General features: G+C 37.5%; 1 protein-coding gene across 1 annotated transcript in view; it reads left to right on the top strand.

Moving 5' to 3' along the window:
• Nucleotides 1–2,756: 2,756 nt before the first annotated feature.
• LOC144978878 (glucose-6-phosphate exchanger SLC37A4-like) overlaps nucleotides 2,757–16,466 on the top strand; it is a 43,698-nt gene continuing 29,988 nt past the window's right edge. Inside the window, exon 1 of the mRNA XM_078925466.1 lies at nucleotides 2,757–2,946. The gene's annotated coding sequence lies outside the window, so the exon portion shown is untranslated. The remainder of the gene's footprint in view (nucleotides 2,947–16,466) is intronic.

Here is a 16,466-nt window from a genome sequence, read left to right as displayed (position 1 = left end):
ATTGGGTTCGGATGTCAGATATAATGCATATTTGTACATGTCGGCTTTACATGATCAGCACACCCCCCCTCTCTCTCTCTCTCTCTCTCTCTCCTCTCTCTCTCTCTCTCTCTCTCTCTCTCCTCTCTCTCTCTCCTCTTCTCCTCCCATATTATGCTAATAATGCTATTTCGCTTTCCTATTCATCCTTCAAACATCAAATACAAAGCGCTCGACTATTTTAAGTGAAACACAGTCTGGAAAATCATGTATTTGTTAATAGAGAATTCCAGTGCATTGGTGCTGAGATGAAACATGATTGTTTAACACTTTTATCAGATGCATTAGGCTTGACAAGATTGTACTGTTGTTACTCGAGCGAAGATGACGATTTGGAGAACATGTTTTTAATAAATTGTAAGGTAAAGTGCTCCGTGTCCTTGGATTGGTTTTAAAAACAATATTATGTAGTTCATACTTTGTAATATGGTTCTTTTTTTTTTTTTTTTTTTGGAAAGGAAGCATATAGAAGATTAATTAATGGAGGTATTGTTGAATCATATTTAATCTCATTTCCTTCGTAATTTGTCGAACAGCATAATTTTGAACATGTCGAAGGTGTTGATTCTTTCTTATTATTTATTACTTAAAAGGCGACGTGTTTATATATGCAGGTCTGACAGCCGTATCCACTTACGGGCCTAGATTAGGCCAACATTGTTGTAATGAACAATATTTTGCGTCATTTTTTGAGATGTCCATTAAAACAATGAGCCTATAAGGAATCGGGTTAGCAGACCTGCAAATAAGTGAACGTCTTTAAAAGGGAATTAGTTTGGAAACTGAGATTCTTTACTGATACTAAAAAGTCTATAATACACTCCCAACGTATGTCCGTTTCACATTTACATCATCATCATCATCATCATCATCATCATCATCATCATCATCATCATCATCATCATCACCATCATCATCATCATCATCATCATCATCATCATCATCATCATCATCATCATCAGTAGTAGTAGTAGTAGTAGTAGTAGTTGTAGTAGTAGTAGTAGTAGTAGTAGTAGTAGTAGTAGTAGTAGTAGTAGTAGTAGTAGTAGTAGTAGTAGAAGTAGTGGTAGAAGAAGCAGCAGAAGCAGTAGTATTAGTGCGGCTATGTGGTCTAGTGGTATGACACTCGCTTTCGGATCGGAAGGTCCTGGGTTCGAGCCTCGCGCTCCGCGCATAGTTGAGTCCTCGGAAAAGGCTCTTACTCACATTCTTTCACCGTACTCAGGTGTAAAGTGAGTACCTGGCCGTTAACAGCGTTTTCTTTGTCCGAAAAAATGTAATATCGCCTAACAGGCGTCATGTCACGTCCTACATGTTAAATGTTGCTGTTGACCAGGAACCCCTTGTAAAGCGCTTTGAGCACATTTAGTGGATATTGCGCTATATACCTAAAGCTAAATTTTTAATTATTTTTTTTAGTAGTAGTAGTAGTAGTAGTAGTAGTAGTAGTAGTAGTAGTAGTAGTAAGTAGTAGTAGTAGTAGTAGTAGTAGTAGTAGTAGTAGTAGTAGTAGTAGAAGTAGTAGTAGTAGTTATAGTAGTAGTAGTAGTAGTATATAGTAGTAGTAGTAGTAGTAGTAGTAGTAGTAGTAGTAGTAGTAGTAGTAGTAGTAGTAGTAGTAGTAGTATAGTAGTAGTAGTATAGTAGTAGTAGTAGTAGTAGTAGTAGTAGTAGTAGTAGTAGTAGTAGTAGTAGTAGTAGTAGTAAGAATAGTAGTAAGTAGTAGTAGTAGTAGTAGTAGTAGTAGTAATAGTAGTAGTAGTGTAGTAGTAGTAGTAGTAGTAGTAGTAGTAGTAGTAGTAGTAGTAGTAGTATAGTATAGTAGTAGTAGTAGTAGTAGTAGTAGTAGTAGTAGTAGTAGTAGTACTAACGAAAGAGTGAAAATGGAAAGGCTTCGTATGGGAACAAAACAGTGTATTATAGAATTTTTAGTATCAGTAAAGAATCTCAGTTTCCAAACTTGCTTACTGTAATTCCCCTTAAAGACGTTCACTTATTTGCAGGTCTGCTAACCCGATTCCTTATAGGCTCATTGTTTTAATGGACATCTCAAAAAATGACGCAAAATATTGTTCATTACAACAATGACCTTTGCTTATCAATTAGATCACCCCCCTGGGGCACACTATCCTCTACCCACGCCACGCTAAATTTTATTCATACTGCAACCACCATTGAGTACAGACCATACAAGTTATTTTTCATTATATTTTATTTGTTTTCCACGTTTATTTGTGTATTGTTGTGCTGACGAAGGGTTTGTACCCGAAACGTCCATTGTCTGTTTTGTTCCCATACGAAGCCTTTCCATTTTCACTCTTTCGTTAGTATTTTACGATCACGGCTTCAGGCAGCCCTTACCGTTTTCTAGTAGTAGTAGTGGTAGTAGTAGTAGTAGTAGAAGTAGTAGTAGTAGTAGTAGTAGTAGTAGTAGTAGTAGTAGTAGTAGTAGTAGTAGTAGTAGTAGTAGTAGTGACTTCAAAATCATGTATTTAAATGGGTAAATGATAGTTTTGGTAGGTGCAGGCGACATTGGAAGAAAAATATTATTGAGGTGTCCTCATCGCTTTTACATTTTTGGCTACTTTTAGGCAGCTATTATCTGGCAATGTAAACAAATCCATCATGTGTTGCCACTTCCACGATTATCTCGTCTGCTACGCTTGAGCCTGGCGCCTGGCCTTGGCAGCAGTTGCTCACTCACTGTTTAGTGAAGACCTTATCGTGATGTCATCGATCTAATTGTCAGTACCAGCACTGGAAAAACACATTCGACATTGATAATTGAACACTTAGTATTCAAACAACCCATGCACTATGGTATCGTGATTTTGTGTGCAAGTTAATTAATGCGGCCATCACCATCAGTAACTTCACTCACACTCACAAACCATCAACCCCAGCAAGGTAAGACAGATTTGTTAACATCTCAGGAATATTATTATACTCATTGATCTGAGTGTCAACACCATTATTCTCGCCATCGCGCCGTGTCACCAATTTGAGACATATTCAGATAGTATAAGACCTTTCATTGTGATATTTGTAAAATACATTTTCAAAATTCAAAAGCTTACAGAACGGAAGAAAATGTTTCGTTTGCCTTTTATTATTGGTTCCATTCATTTGCCTTTAGATATCTAGAGCGGTCAGACGAGATTGTTTGTTATCTATATCCAAATACAGATAGAAAACAGCCCTAGGTGTTACCAACACTAGGCTCGTAAGTTCCTCAGATCACATCTGCCTCAGATTATTATTCTCCGTAATATTCTGAAGGAATACATTTTTCCTCGCAGAAGACCCCGTAACACTTTAAAAAAGTATTTAATTGTTTAACTTAATGAAATGTACTGTTCTTGGGCAATTTCCAGTCTGTACTGTATGGACAGAGAGAGAGAGAGAGAGAGAGAGAGAGAGAGAGAGAGAGAGAGAGAGAGAGGCGCAGGTGCATAGATTTAATTAAAAGTAGGGGAATTCTCTCACCCACAGTAACAGAGATAGAAATCCATTTTTTTCTAGTCGAAACAGTCTCATATCAAATAAGAACAAAGGAGATTCGAGTTATACAAAAAAAAAACAACCCCCCCCCCCCCCTACGAATCTAACGTTTATATTTTTTTTCTCCATTGATCACACTCACCTCTCTTGTGCACTACTTCCCCTCTTACGTTCAATACAATAAATTATAAATTGTGTACGTAATTATCTGATATAATAATGCATACATATAATCGTCACATCCCTCCTTGATCCCAAGATCAATATTCAGCATAAAAATCTGCTCATCACCTCGGCGGTCCCTCAATTCTCTTTGACCAACTAAAGCACATTCTCTTCCAACCATCCATCTTCATCACCATGAACCTCGTTCCTTGCATTGCATCACTCTATTTCTACTTCTCTTTCATCATTTACATCAACTTTTACCTTTTGCCTGTTTTCACACAGATACGAATGTAAATTATATGACGATTTGTACTGTCACTTAAACATCTAAGTCTTGACACAATGCCTGTTACTTCTGCTTTCTCCCATTCATCGTTAAATCATGCGTTAGTTGGCTTCACAAAGACATCTCCTGTTCTATTAGGATTGTTTGTATTCTCCCTGTCTGGCGACATATCATTATATCTGTGAGGCAATCTGGCACTGTAAGAGTAGATATCATCCCCAGGCATAACACTGTGGAAATTGGGAGACTGATTGTACCAAAATAATATTAACATGTCATCAACCGACCTCCCAGACCAAGCAACCAATTTCTTTATTGCCCTATGATTCCGTTCAACAATACCATTAACAGACATTGGGAATGCACAGTTGAACTTGTGATCAATACTCGAGCTCTCCATAAAAGTGTCATTTTCCTACTTTTAAAGCAAGGACCATTATCACTTCGAGCCCTTCCAATGGAACACTGTTTTCTCTGAAGATGTTGTTCAGTTGGTTGATGACAGCGTCACTGGTTTAATTTCTTAATTTTCTCCAGATGGCAATTCTTCTGGGCCCACTATCAGTTCGATCCGTCAGTATATTGCAATTGGAACATGTAAAACATTGGTTGTTTCCCTCATTTTTTCGAAACTAGACTATTGTAACTCGCTGCTTGTCAACTTGCCTCAGGCTTCTATTAAACAATTGCAACTACTGCAAAACAGTGCAGCAAGATTAGTTTTTGGCAAAAATAAATTTGATCATGCAACCCCTTTGTTGGCCTCTCTCCACTGGTTGCCCATTGAAAAGCGCACATATTACAAGGCAGCGTGTCTTGTTTATAAGTGTTTGGCTGGTATAGCACCGGCATATCTCACAGATCACGTGGTCATGTGTAAATTTGAAAATTACACTTTAAGATCATGTAATGACCAAACGAAAATTTCGGAAAAAAGATCAAGAACAAAATTTGGTGATAGATCGTTTGCTTGTTTCGGCCCCAAGATTTGGAATGAACTACCACGTGGTCTGAGGGAGTGCAAGTCTTTACCTACTTTTAAAAAGAATCTCAAGACACATTTTTACTGTATTTGTTTTTCTTAACTCTATATGAATCCTTGATTTGGCTATGAATTGTTATTGTTATTATTATTTTATTTTTTTATTTTTTTCACTTAAAATTGATATTTATATTGTAAAGTGCCCAGAGCTTGTGTTTTACACGAGAATGAGCGCTATATAAATGTGTATTATTATTATTATTATTATCAATTACGGAAAGATAAGGTGATCCTGTCACATGAGAAATATCAATTGCCAATCGCTCTCACACTTTTGTCGTGTCCAACGTACCATGCTCCCATTTTACAGGACTTGGATCAATAGATCTGCATCTGTGACAGTCTCTTACAACGTTGTCAACCATAGTTTTGCTCACTGGCACTCCGAGTTGCTTTTCAACTAAATAAGCTCTCTACCCCGAGATGATGATCATTATGGAGCTGTGTCACCAGTTCCCCCAATCCCATACCCACAACAGTCCTATTTTCAATCCACCTCTTTGGCACCCGTGTTATTCCATCAGCGATATTCTTGCTGGGTGGAACAAGCTAAATCCAGTTTTCCCCAATAGGATTCAATAGTCTGATGTCACGTCCTCCCAGCAACCAGCAGCTTGGTTCTAAACAAAGAAAGTCGGTACTATTTATTCTTTATGCTGGTTAGAACTTTTTCACATGTCATGTGATCAGAATGTATAAAAGTCAAAACATGATCAGATTGATAATGTTTTTCTCCTCTGGATACACTTTTATGCTCGTCGAAGAATTATTTCATAAGGGTGCCGCCATTGTTCCGATAGTTTAGAACCAGTTGCTAAGTTACCATGCGTCATTACGAGGGAAGTGATGTCATGACTGTTGAAGCCTATCCTCAACTAACTGCATCACTGTTGTTTATCTCCTCCTTATCATTTTACTTAGTCCTTTCACTTGTGGTCGACCAAAACCATCCAGCAAAGACTTGATCCACCCATGAATGCAAACTGAATCTGTCGTCACGGTAACTTCAATCTTTTCCCATTGTAATGCTTTCAAGTCGTTCAAAACAGTTTTCAACTCTGCCTCATTTATGTGTGACCCATCGTCTTCCTTTCTCATCCATGCAGCATCTTCCACAGCCTTACCATCTATTTCAACACATACACCCATGGTAAGATTGCTAGCATCACACAAGTCCTCCTTACCTCCATTCGTAATTAACCACCTCCTACACACATGAGATCCTTGTCTATCACTGTTGGCAAGATCTCACCAGCTCGGTGTTCAACATCCTCACTCACTAACTCATGTCAGTTTGTTTAATTAGCCAACCTTTCCACATATCTACATGCTTTTGCAGCCAACCAGTCACAGTATAATTGAGGTTTTTATATAGCGCAATATCCACTAAACATGCTCATAGCGCTTTACACTTGCTTTCAGACCGGAAGGTCCTGGGTTCGAGCCTCGCTCTCAGCGCATAGTTGAGTCCTTGGAAAAGGCTTTTTACTCACATTCTCTCACCGTACTCAGCTGTAAAATGAGTACCTGGCCGTTAACAGCGTTGTCTTTGTCCGAAAAATTGTAATATCGCCTAACAGGCGTCATGTTCCGTCCTACACTTTAAATGTTGCTGTTGACCAGGGACCCCTTGTAAAGCGCTTTGAGCACATTTAGTGGATATTGCGCTATATGAAGCTCAATTTTTTAAATTTTTAAAAATTATTTATTTATTTATTTATTTATTTTTTTTTTACAAAGGGTCCCTGACCAACAGCAATACATAACATATAGAAAGAGACGGGACGCCTGCTAGGCGATATTACAATTTTTCCGCCAGAGACAACACTGTTGACGGCCAGATACTCATTTTACACCTTAGTACAGTGAGAGAATGTGAGTAAAGAGTCTTTTCCAAGGACTCAACTATGCGCTGAGCGAGTCTCGAACCCAGGACCTTCCAATCCGAAAGCGAGTGTCATACCATAACGAACGGCGCACAGCTGAGTCTTAGGAAAAGCCACTTTACTCACGTTCTCTCACTGTACACAGGTGTAAAATGAGTACCTGATCATTACCAGCATTGTCTCTGTCGGAAAAGAAATTGTAATATTGCCTAACAAGCGTCATGTCTAGTTCTACGTGTTGCTATTCGTCAAAGACCCTTTGTAAAAAGTGCTTTGAGCACATTTAATTAATATTGCGCTATATGGACTCAATCTTTGTTTGTCTGTCTGTCTATATTGATGTTGTAACCAAATGAAAAATTGCTTCATAATAGATATATTATTATTATTATTTATTATTATTATTATTATTATTATTATTATTATTATTATTATTATTATTATTATTATTATTATTATTATTATTATTATTATTATTATTATTATTAATATTTCCACACGTACGCTTATTTGCAGGTCTGATAACCCAATTTATTATCGGCTCATTGTTGTAATGGAAATATCAAAAAATAAAAATGGCGCATAATATTGTCCATTACAACAATGTTAAACTTGGGCCATAATTGCATTCGGATGTCAGACCTGCATATATATAAACGTCGATATTTCCCCATCAGACCGTATGGAACGACATTATTTCCATTTCATACAGTACCAGTCATCTGTAAGTCGCCCCCCCCCCCCCCAAAAAAAAAAGAACCGTACTCAGATGTAAAATGAGAATCTGGCTGTTAACAGCGGCGTGTCTCTGTCTGAAAAATTGTAATATCGTCTAACAGGCGTTATGTCTCGTCCTACATGTTACCTGTTGCTGTTGGCCTTTGACCCTTTGTAAAGCGCTTTGAGTACGTTTAATGGGTATTGCTCTTTCAATATCCGTTACTGCCTTTAGCTATAATATACTCGTTCAAACATGAGTCCAGTAATACTCAGATTGACGTGCAACTGGGTGGGGTTTCTGACCTCTCATAGTGGGCAGGGAGGCACTTACTGTGTTTTCTATCCCCCTGTATTATCTGTTTTCTAACTTGCTTTCTGTCCTCGTCTTGGAATGAGATTATTTGGTTTTGTCCAGGCCCTGGTCGGATGCTCTTACTGAGAGGGAAACATTCAAATGTATAGTTAGTTTTGGGAGATGATATTTTTTCCCCCTTGTAAATTATGTTTTATTTACATATTATGATATATGATATGTAAACATTTGAGTGTGTCCCTCTTAATTATTGGGACCTGTGCTTGTGTCTGAATGAGACTTTTAGGTGATCTCAAACTTAGTACATTGATTGTACTACATCTGTTCTCTATTTGAACTAATTCCCTTTGTCTTACCTTTTCTTGGGTACTTTAATTGTAATTCTAGATGTTCTTACAATCCCATTTTCTTCCTTTTTTTACTGGCGCTGATATGACCTTAACTCACTCAATCCTAGAGATTTTTCTACTTTTCAAAATTGAAAAAAAAAGGTATTAAAAATGAGCATGTACATAGACAGTTCAAAGATAGTTTTATTCATCTACCAGAAACATGTAAAAAATAAAAACATTAACTATGATACTATGCCTGTAATTTGTCTCAGAAAAATGCAATAAATAGGTATGGGGGTAAAAGTAACCCCGGGTACACTACTGATATAGTCGGTGTTAGGGTTGAGTGAGTTAATGTGTTGCAAGTGCCGTAAAACCCTTTAAAACAAACAGATAATTAATTAACTTGCAAGGTCCCATATCGATCCTGTCCCTATGTTTCTGGTTGTACAGATTTTGACACTGTTACGCTCTATCTGTATTTTTTTTAACCCTCTCCTTACCACCTATAGGAAAATCGTCACATGTTACGATGCAACCGTCACTTTCCTCATCCAGATTTCATTTATTTTTTATATAGATCTAACTATAAAAACGTGACATTCTGTAATAGAGTTCATATTGTCGAACAATATTACGTATAGAATGTGCTTGTTGCTTTTCTGTTTGAGTAAGAAATGTCTGTTTTTGTGTTGGGTGGGTATGAAGTTTTGGGGAAAATTCTGAAAATGGCTGATAAGGAGAGGGTTAATTTTATCTTTTGTTTTCTATTTGGTTTATTTGTTACGTACTACAATGTTATCTCTGTCGTCAGGTGTACTAAAGTGTAAGCAAGATTAGACACGTAAGGGTAGGGTCGTGTTATCTTGTTTTCGTTGACGACTCTTTGAATTACGTCGCAACCTAGGTGTACATATTAGCAGGTCTGATAGCCGAGCGCAGTTATGGTCTTGTTTTAACATTGTTGTAATGGACAATTTTTTGAAAGTATTTCCTTAACAACAAGGAGTCCATAATTTGGGTTATCCGACCTGCAAATAAGTACACGTCGATCACAACTCTTTTTGACGAAAATTAAACCTGGGATGATGTTACTGATATAGGGTCATTCAAAAATGTGTAAACTTCATGGGTATTATAGTGTGTTATTAAATACCAAACAAAATCAAAAATGACCATATACCGCGTAATCTCCACTAATTCAAAAAAAGTGAGTGGAGCAGGTACTTATGATGATAATAAGAAGAAATGAAGTGAGTATAACAGTGCCAGAAGACAATAGGATTCGCAATGTTTTATTTATTATCTTTTGTCTTCTGACATATTTCTACTCACTCCATTTTTTGTTTTTATAAATATCCACTAAACGTGATCAAAACACTTTAAATTGGGTAATGTAGCCAACAGCAACGCTTAGCATGTAAGACGGGACATGACGCCCCCCCCCCCCCCCCCCCAAACAGATACAGTGATGTTAAAGGTCAGGTACTTATTTTACAACTGAGTATGGTGTGATAATATGAATAAATAGCTACGTCCAAGAACTCAATTGGATTAAATAGTCTGATGTCACGCCGCCCAGCAACGGCGGCCATCGTGGTTCTAAACAAAGAAAATCTGTACTTTTTATTCTTCATGCTGGCTAGAACATTTCATATGTCTTGTGATCAGAATGTGTAAAAGTCAACACATGATCATATTTATAATGTTTTTTTCCCCTCTGGATACGCTTTTGTGCTCGTCGGAGAAGTATTTCATAAGGGCGTCCGCCATTGTACCAATAATTTAGAGCCAGTTACTAAGTTACTATACGTCATTACGAGGGAAGTGACGTCACGCCTGTTGAGCCCTACGAGGGAAGTGACGTTACGACTGTTGAAGCGTATTATGAGCCTCTCAGAGCGGGGCTCGAACCCTGGATCTTCCGGTCTGAAGGCAATTGTTCGTCTCACACACCACTTTTTAACCAGGCGGCAGCAGATTCTAATGGTCTCACACTACAATTATATAATATTATGATGGCCCATTCAGGCGACGAATTCGTTGCCGTGTGTGTGTGTGTGCGTGTGTGTGTGTGTGTGTACAGAAGCCAGGGAATTACTTCTCTCCCAGTTTCGAGGAGTACGCGTGACCTTCGTAAACTCAAGGCCTGATACTGACAAACAAATGACGTCAAAAGACAAGTCTTTGGCCACAAAAGAAAACAAATCGTGAGTTGTATTCAACCGTTCAGCCAATGGGATTACTTGTTTCCTTGACCACGACTAAAGACAACGCGCTAGGCGGTTCACAAACCTAAAAACGACGTCAAAATATGGGTCTTAGTGGGTTTTAGTGTCAGGCTATACGTTAACGATGGCTGCGGTCTACGGTCCCTGCTCCATTGAGGGACCGAATTGTTCCTACTCGACTTCCATTTCGTATGTGCCACCTATTATCGTGTATAATACATAGCTAGATGATAATGGTGCCATCCCGTCGGGAGTCAGGGATGTGAAATACCAGGGTTGTCGGGGCTTGTTTCGGTTCGAAATTGGAGCACCGTCCATGGGAGTGAGAGGGGTTTCCCCACTACCCTTCTGCCTTAATTGGATTCAATAGTCTGATGTCACGTCGCACAGCAACGGCGGCCATCATGGTTCTTAACAAAGAAAATCGGTACTTTTTATTCTTCGTGCTGGCTAGAACTTTTCATTTGTGATCAGAATGTATGCAAGTTAAAACATGATCATATTTATGTTTTTCTCCTCTGGATACACTTTTATGCTCGTCGGAGAAATATTTCATAAGGGCGTCCGTCATTGTTCCGATAGTTTAGAGCCAGTTTTGCTAAGTTACCATGCGCCATTATGAGGGAAGTGACGACATGACTGTTGAAGCGTATTCCTTGTCGGCCTTGCATGTGTAATGCCTCGTCCTACATAGTTAAGTATTCCCGTTTGATAGGGATCCCTGGTAAAGCGCTTTGAGCACGATTAGTGGATATTGCGCTATATTAATGCTCGAGTTTCTTTTTTTTCTCTTCTCTCTCTCTCTCTCTCTCTCTCTCTCTCTCTCTCTCTCTCTCTCTCTCTCTCTCTCCTTTTTTTCTTCTCACCGTTTTGATCAATAGGGAATGAGATTAGAGGAAGAGTAGCGTCCCTTGATTGGACGTCACCCATAGTCTGTGACGTCATCGGCGGAAAAGTTATTAGAGAGAGAACGTCATGTTGGTTGTGCGCATGCGTCTCTCTCTAATAACTTTTCCGCCGGTGACGTCACATACTATGGGTGACGTCCAATCAAGGGACGCTACTCTTCCGCTAATCTCATTCTCTATTATGTGCCAATTGTAATGATGACGGCATATTACGTGTGATGAAGTCAATATCAACGAGGTGTAAACAAGGCCATTTACACCCCCTGCGTTACGTTATCTACTAGAACTGTATCATTATTTTATCTGTGTCTGTGTCACGTCAATGGGATTCATCACCTACTCCAGTGGAATTTAATCTATCTAGATCTAGTCCCTAGTCTTTTTTTTATTTAGTTTGTGCAAAATGATTAAATACCATTCTTGTTATAACATTCATAATTAGTCAAAGTGATTCCGAGCTGCTAGAAACTGTGCTGGACTGTAACAAAGTAATAAACAACAAAATGGATATAACAGTTAAAAAAAAAAAGAACCAAAAAGAAAAAAAACAAAACAAACCCGGACCATTTCGGGCTCAAACCCCTTCGTCAGCCAACAAAAACAACAAGGAAAACATAAATACATTACCAAAAATTAAAAAAACAAAAGAAAAAAAAAAAAACATCGACGGAACAGAAATATTTCTCTTATCGTCGATCTGTGTGTTTTTTGTTGTTTTTTTTGTTGTTGTTTTTTTTAATAAGTTGGCTGAAGAAGTGATTTGAGTCCCAAAGCGTTCCGTGTTTTGTGTTTTTTAATTTTTTTTTTTTGAAGCTGTTAGATTCATTTTTATTTATTGCCTTTTACAGAATTGTTATAGATTTTTAAAAAGTGCTATAAGACCAGACTCGGCGAAAGGATCCCAGGAAAAGTAAGATGGAAAAATTTATTTCTTTTTGTATAATAATAATAATAATAATAATAATAATAATAATAATAATAATAATAATAATAATAATAATAATAATAATAATAATAATGCTTAAAACTTATATAGCGCTATAACTCCGAGATACCAGACTCTAAGCGCTTAAATTACAAATTTACTTTGGCTGAAACAATCATTCACACACACAAGCACACACTCATACACACACATATATTTTTTTTTAAATGCATAATGTCTGAGACGCCCATATTGGTCCAGAACTGAAGTGAGTAGGAAAGTGCCAGAAGACAACAGAGTATAAAAACTTCGCGGCGGCGTTGGGGGCTCGAACCCGCGACCTTACTGATACGGCAACTTAAATTACATTGAGCTTTTATATAGCGCAATATCCACTAAATGTTCTCAAAGCGCTTTACAAGGGGTCCCTGGCCAACAGCAACATTTAATATTTAGGACGGGACATGACGCCTGTTAGGCGATGTTACAATCTTTTTCGGACAGAGACAACGCTGTTAACGGCCAGGTACTTATTTTACACACGAGTACGGTGAGAGAATATGAGTTAAGAGCCTTCTCCAAGGACTCAACTATGCCCCGAGCGAGGCTCAAACCTAGGACTTTCCGACCCGAAAGCGAGTGTCATACCACTAGACCACATAGCCGCCTGGCCGGGGAGATCGTGACTCTACCGTGTGCGATATCCATCACTCCAAAACAAAAGTGGTTTCAAACTCTATGTTCTATCTTGAGCCGCTATCCCCGACTTCTTGAGGTCATGGGTTCAACACACTCTACCGTATGAGCTATCCACGTCCCCATCGCCGCCGCGAAGTTTTTTATTCTCTGTTGTCTTCTCGTACTTTCCTACTCACTCCATTTCTTGTTATCAACATAACTGCCTGCTCCACTTACTTTTCCATATTAGTCAATTAGATTTAAGCTTAGGCAAAACTGACTCAATGTTCAATTATTTGCATGAAAAACTGACTCAATGTTAAATTATTTGCATGAAAAACTGACTCAATGTTAAATTATTTGCATGAAAAACTGACTCAATGTTCAATTATTTACATGAAAAACTGACTCAATGTTAAATTATTTGCATGAAAAACTGACTCAATGTTAAATTATTTGCATGAAAAACTGACTCAATGTTCAATTATTTGCATGAAAAACTGACTCAATGTTCAATTATTTGCATGAAAAACTGACTCAATGTTCAATTATTTGCATGAAAAACTGACTCAATGTTAAATTATTTGCATGAAAAACTGACTCAATGTTAAATTATTTGCATGGAATATCGTTTATGTTCTGTGATTAAAACGGTAACGTTGTGCTGCTCAGCGATGTGCTGTCGTCACATTTTGTCGCACAGTTTGTCTGTTGTTGAATGTTGCCGCCATGATTAGGGAATGTGAGCCCCACACACAACCCGTCGAACAACAAGACACTTTCAGGCCGGCCTACTTGAACATTTAAATATTCGTAGTTTTTAGGAGCTGAACATCGGTCGCTTTAGTTAACTTTACAAATCAGCAATTTACCCTCACTCTAGACGTTTCAAAGTTTCAAAGTTTATTCAATCTTAGGCTTTCGCCAATTAATCACACAATTTGATGACAACATACATAAAAGTGGGGAAAAAATGGTAAATGGAACCAAAAAAATAAATTGATACCATTAATCATCAAAAAAAAAACAACAAAAAAACAACAACAACAACAATCGTAATACCACCAATACGTACAATAATAACACTTCAAAGTCCTTACAATTTATTGAGCATTTATATAGAGCAATATCCACTAAACGTGCTCAAAGCGCTTTACAATGGGTCCCTGGCCAACAGCAACACTTAACATTTAGGACGGGACATGACGCCTGTTAGGCGATATTACATTTTTTTCGCACAGACATAACGGTGTAAACGGCCAGGTACTCATTTTACACCTGAGTACGGTGAGAGAATGTGAGTAAAGAGCCTTTCCAAGGACTCAACTATGCGCCGAGCGAGGCTCGAACCCAGGACCTTCCGATCCGAAAGCGAGTGTCATACAACAAGACCACATAGCCGCTGGCATCAACTTTTATTTTCAATCAGTCTTATTGACTTTAAAATGTTCACGAAGTTTTGAAATGGGAACCAAACTTTCGTAAGTCTACGAATTCTTCGTACTACTAGACAGATCTACACTTTTGCATTCATTAATAGCCTCTATTGTCTTTGACGGATAGGGAATGGGATTAGCGGAAGAGTAGCGTCCCTTGATTGGACGTCACCCATAGTCTGTGACGTCACCGGCGGAAAAGTTATTAGAGAGAGAACGTCATGTTGGTTGCGCGCATGCGTCTGTCGTCATCGCTTATGTTTTGTTTATGTATTATATATGATTTGTAAACATTTGGGTGTATTCCTCTTAGTGGAGACCTGTGCTTGTGTCTGGATTACACTTTTAGTGATCTCAAACTAAGTACATTGATAGTGTATTTGATCAAATTCCCCTTTGTCTTACCTTTTTTTTTTTTGGATGCTTTAATTGTAATTCTAGAACTATTTACTATCCAATTTTATTACTTTTTACTGGCGCTGATATGACCTTAACTCACTCAACCCTAACACCGACTATATCCGTAGTTTACCCGGGTTACTTTTACCCCATGCCTATTTATTTTTCTGAGACAAATTATAGGTCCAGTATCAAAGCTCATGTTTTTAGTTTTTTAATACATTTCTTCCAATTTGAAAAGTAGCAAAAATCTCTAGGATTGAGTGAGTTAATGTGTTGCAAGAGCCGTAAAACCTTTAAAAACAAACAAACAAAAAACCCCCTCACAATTATTAGATAACACTTCAAAGTCCCTAAAATTGTACGCTCTGGCATCAAGTTCTATTTTCAATCAGACTTGTTGTCTTAGAAATGTTCTCAAATTGGAGCCAAACTTTCGTAATTCTACGAATTGTTCATGCATAGTACGAGGCAGGTCTACACTTTTGATTTCATTAATATATTATATATATATATATATATATATATATATATATATATATATATATATATATATAATGTACACGTCGCTGTAAACAGATGAAGAAATTATTGTCTGTCACCATGGCTCACCTTTTCCCCAACATTTATGGGAGTTCCATCACCCAACCCGTATAACGGTGTTATAAAATGTCAAAACATCAAAAGCATACATTTTATGGGGGGAAAAATATAAATTATTAATTCAATGAGTAATTAATTGAGAGGCTATTCAATATCAACCTCTCTCTCTCTCTCTCTCTCTCTCTCTCTCTCTCTCTCTCTCCCCCCCCCCCCTCCCTCCTCCCCTTCTCTGGCTTTGTTAAGGGGAGAGAATATTTTTTTTAAAAATCCTTTTAACCAAAACAAAGAGGAAAATATTCTCATACATATAGATAGAATGAACTTGACGTCATTCAGTTCTTTGTTATTGCTTTTTTGCCACCCGCGTTTATGAGCAATTCTCACTAAACTGTATTGACGCCTTTGTTTTTTAAATATTAATTCAACATTATAGATAGATAATATGCGCTTGGCTAAGAAACTCACAACATTGCCAATAACGGACCAACACCCAATACGAGGTGTAACCTTGAACGTTGATAGTTTAAAACGTTAAAAAACTTTCAAAGTTACACCTAGTTTTGGGTGTTGGTTCGGTATTGGCAATGTTGTGAGTTTACATACAAGTGCATACTATCTATCTTTCTATAATGTTGAATTGATAAAATAAAAGGGTTTACCGTGTGACACTTTTGCACACACAATGCGTGCAACAGATGCCGATATGAATTAATTACAACATCAATTAACATTTTAAATACATGTGTAGGGTGGTAAACTACAGGCTGGATAGGATGTTCAAAAGTTTATTTTTAGGCACGTGCCAATATAACTCGTACAAGAATATAATATTTCCATCAACAAATCAAGTAAGTAAAATCATAATAAAGCAAAGCAGAGAATGCTAATAATAATGATAATAATATTAATACTACTACTACTACTACTACTACTACTACTACTACTACTACTACTACTACTACTACTACTACTACTACTACTACTACTACTACTAATAAT

The sequence above is a fragment of the Berghia stephanieae genome, chromosome 8, assembly GCF_034508935.2.
Source record: "Berghia stephanieae isolate SIO BIC M18660-M18661 chromosome 8, UCSD_Bste_1.3, whole genome shotgun sequence".
In the NCBI taxonomy this organism is placed as follows: domain Eukaryota; kingdom Metazoa; phylum Mollusca; class Gastropoda; order Nudibranchia; family Aeolidiidae; genus Berghia; species Berghia stephanieae.
This window is presented reverse-complemented; position numbering and strand designations above follow the sequence as displayed.